Source organism: Triticum aestivum, chromosome 5B (assembly GCF_018294505.1).
Source record: "Triticum aestivum cultivar Chinese Spring chromosome 5B, IWGSC CS RefSeq v2.1, whole genome shotgun sequence".
NCBI lineage: Eukaryota > Viridiplantae > Streptophyta > Magnoliopsida > Poales > Poaceae > Triticum > Triticum aestivum.
The window spans coordinates 562379304-562383686 of NC_057807.1; positions in this window are offsets into that span (position 1 = coordinate 562379304).

Sequence of the window (4383 nt, forward strand, 5' to 3'; positions counted from 1 at the left end):
ATGTTGACATAGACAAAAAATATAGACTAATAACGAAAAGAACAAAAGAAACCGAAAAAATAAACAAAAGAAAAGTAAAATGAAAGAAAAGAAAACAAAGAATGAAAATGCAAAAAAGAGTGAAGAAGTGGATAAGAAAAAAAAAGATAACAAGAAAAAAATAGAAGAAAACTATCTCGAATCGCCTCAACTAGGACACGCCCCTACTTCTTAGCGTAAATGGGACCTGGCGGAGTTACTAGCAGCGCACGTGATCTCCGAGGAGACTAGCGATCCATCCCAGCTTCTCCCCTTTCCTCCTGTTATTTTTTTCGTGAATACGCAAAATTTGCGTATCTTTTATTGATAGAAGGAGTTGAAATGAGAATACAGAGGGGTACATCGCATGGCAAAACCAAGGATGGCGTGAACATGGTGCCCGACACAGAGAGAAGTGGGATGCTCAGCCTAAACAGAAGCTACAACACAGCGCTAAACTACCCAGACCAACAAAAGCAACCCAAACTAAGACAATGCCCTAGCACTCTGAATCTAGTACCAGACACGGCATAAGCAAGCAAGACAACGCCTTCATGAAGGGGAACGCCGCCGTCATCCGATCCAAGGAACTGGATCTGGGGTTTCCCCGCGCTTGAAGAGGGGCTCGGAGAATAAGCCGTGGCAGCGCCTCCAGGAAGGGTACGGCACCCGCAGATGTCGCCGCTGCCAGTATCAAGCGGGGATTTCGCCCTGGCCAATGTCCGAACAATCCCAAAGCCGTCGGGACTAGATCCGAAGATAGGAACATGTCGTAAAGCTGGAGCCGCCATCGTCGGAATGGGAGCTTAGCCACCGGAAGCACAGGCATTGGACCCCGCAGGGGTGGGCTGAGGCAAGGGGTGGCGGTCACGGTTAGAGAGGCGGCAGCATGATGAAGAGGAACCAACACACGGGATGCGACGGCAACCGGCATGTCGACGAGCCAGGATCCGGAGAATGCGGACCTGGATCGACGAAGCCAGAGCCGCCAAACCACCAGCGAACCCAGAAAGCCGGAAAGACCGCACTTCCAGAGAACCGGGGCCAAAACCGCTACGGGAGGAACTCCGGCGAGCTGGACCCTGGAAAACGCAGGTTTGAAGCCAACCGGGACCGCAGCGGCGAGGGGGAATTCCACCGTGTGCAGGCTGCCACATCAAAGACGAGAAGAACCACACCACCCCGAGCAAAACGGCAGCAACCCCGTGTGGATCCAGAACGGGGCCACCTGCATCACCAACGACGAAGAACCTAGCCACGGTAGACGCACCGCGCATGGCCATGGCTGGCCCGTGTGGATGCGCCGAAGAAGAGGGCGCCCACGCACGACTACGCACGGCCAGCGCGCCACGCACGCAACCGCGGGATGCCTCCGCCGCGGCCCCCAAACCAGATCCGTTGAGCAACGGTAGTAGCCGGGGAGAGGACGGCGCCGGAGGCCAGATCCGTCAAGCACGCGCCCCGCCGACTGAAGGACTAGCCTCGCCAGACGAAGAACGCCCCGCCACCGCCCTCCTTGGCCACGCACGGACTTCGTCGGCGTCCCTCCGGTGGCGGCGAAGCTCAAGGATATGGATCTAGGGTGCGGGCGGCGGCGCAACTAGGGTTTCCCCTGAGTTGCCAGGGAGGCGGCGCGAGGGGGGGAGGTTGCTCACTCCCTCTGTTTTATTTAGTTGCTATGCGCGAGCGAACGGACTGCCCCGATACGATGCAGGGGGCACATTCAGCGAGAGTTGCTGTCGTATCGCTTAATGCGAGACATAGCACTCGTGACGAGCTCTTGCGTCACGCACATCACCAGCGGGCCAAACGTTACCGTGGTTATTCACGCACTGTAGTTTGTTCACTTATGATCACTCGTGTTCCTGTTTTCTCCTTTTATTTTCCTTTTTTGGTTTCTTTTTGTTTTTCTTTGATTATTTTTGTTTTAAACCGGTTTTCTTGATTCTTTGTTATAACTTTGAGTTTTTTTGTTTTTCGTTGGTTTTCATCGGTTTTTCATTAGTTTTCATTTTCTTTCATTTTTCTCGGTTTTTTTATTTCTTTCTTCTCATTGTTTCTTTCTTGTTTTGCTACAGTTTTTGTTTTCATTTTGCTCCTTTTGTTTCTTGTTCGGTTTTCACTTTTTTGTTTTCCACCTTTTGTACACTTCAAGAATGTTTTTAATACACCTTTTTCAAAATTCAAATACAAGTGTAATATTTTATAATACATGTTCAACATTTTTATATACACATCTTTAATATTTTTCAAATGCTTGATTAAGGTTTTTTTTAAATACAAGAGCAATATTTTCAAATGCTTGATATTTTTTCAACTACAATATTAAATTATTTTAATACATTATCAACATTGTTTCTATACAGATTTCACATTATTCAATTGGTGTGTCAACGTTTTTCGAATACATCTTTAACATTTTTTGCAATGCTTGATTAAAATTTTCTATATAAATGTTTTATTTTTTCACACAAGTTGTATATTTTTTCTATACACTTTTGTGGGCAGGGGAAACAATTTCTTTATAAACATTTAACATTTTTCAAATGCCTGGTTGACATATTTTGCATACATGGTCAACATTTTTTCTATGAAAATTTTTAACATTTTTCAAATGCTTGACTAACATTTCAAATACAAAATTAAAATTTTTTAATAAGTGGTCAACATTTTCTCTATGCACATTTTAATTTTTTTTCAAATGGTTGATTAACATTTTTAATACAAGTTTGAAAGTTTTTTAACAGTTTTTCAACATTTTTCCGGTACATATTTGATTTTTTGCAAATGCTTGATTAACATTTTTCCAAAACATAGTTAACATTTTTAAATGCTTGATTAATATTTTTAACTACATTATCAACTTTTTTCACAACATTTAATGTTTTGTATACATCTTCTGTATACTTGAGATACATGTTTAATACACATTTATATTTTTTCAAATTTTTGTTTAGTTTTTTCCAAATATAATTTGCGAAGTGTTTTTTGTAATATATTTATTTAAAATATATGGAAGTCTATAGGAAACTCAAAAAAGAACAAAAATTTATAAAAACATGAAATAAACGAGGCCGCGGCCTCTCATGCACCTGGACCGGCCCATTTTGGGTGGTGCTTGACGCGAGACCATGCTACGTCCTTCTATAAGCGAGACATAGCGTTGTCCGTGGGGAGTGGGGGTGCGCGTTTCATCGTGCTCCAACGCGCAAGTCGTCAAATAGGCGCTCCCGGTTTTGCAGACCACAACGGAAACCCCTATTCTTGGAAAACCCTATTTGCCGCATTCTGCGGCAAAATGTTGACCTCCCGCACACCCTTCGACCGTTCAAGGCCCGGCCCATGAAGGATGCTTCATACAGAGAAAGTCCTCCCAAAAAATGACAGAGTGAGGAATCGAAGCTCCAACCACCCACTCCTCGAGCTGCGTTGCTAGCCACCGGAGCTTAACAACGCTAGTGTCCAATATATGCTAGAGATTGGCTATTATCTGTTTCTTTTTTTGGGGTTATTCTATTTCTTTCTTTCCTTTACTTTTGCTTTAGAAAAATCGCAATTGCAGAAAAAGTTCAACATATTCAATACTTTGTTCGGCTTTAAAAATGTTCAAATTAATTTGTTCAGGTTTTCAAAAGACATGTTGTTCTTTTAAAAAAATGTACAAAAATTGTTTGTATTCTGAAAATTTGTTCGCTGTTTCAAAATTTGTTCATGATTTTCAAAAAATGTTCATGTTTTCATATTTGTTCAAATTTTCAAAAAAGTTTTGGAATTTCACACTTGTTCCCATTTTTCAAATTTTATTCTTGATTTTCAAAAAATGTTCATGTGTTCAAATTTTCAAAAAAGTTTTGGAATTTCACATTTGTTCCATTTTTTAAAAAAAATCGTATTTTTCGTTTTCCTGTTTCTTTTTATTCTTTTTTCGTTCTCCTCTTTATTTTGTTCAAAAAATTCAAATATTGTGTGGAATTTCAAAAAGTGTTCTCTTTTTCAAAAAAAATTCAGTTTTTTCAAAAAATGTTCAGGAATTTCAAATAATGTGATCGCCTGGCCTCCAACTCGACGCTGGTCGCCGTCCATCGCTATTCGCTAGCTGTTGTGCATGCGGTGCGTGGTGGCGGTCCCACGCACAGTCACCAGAGAAGAACCGATCCAGGGCATGGCTTGGCAACGGATCGACCGGGATACAGGGTATACGGCTGTTGGAAATTCGTCACAGGATCGATCACATAATAACAACGCAAACACACAAGCAAAAAAACTGATAGCCAAAGGGCCCTTGTCTTGCCCTTGTTTCTCCTCTTTATTGATTTTCTGGTTTTCTCTCTATGTCTCGCCGCGGTGTTTAAGGTTACAATAAAT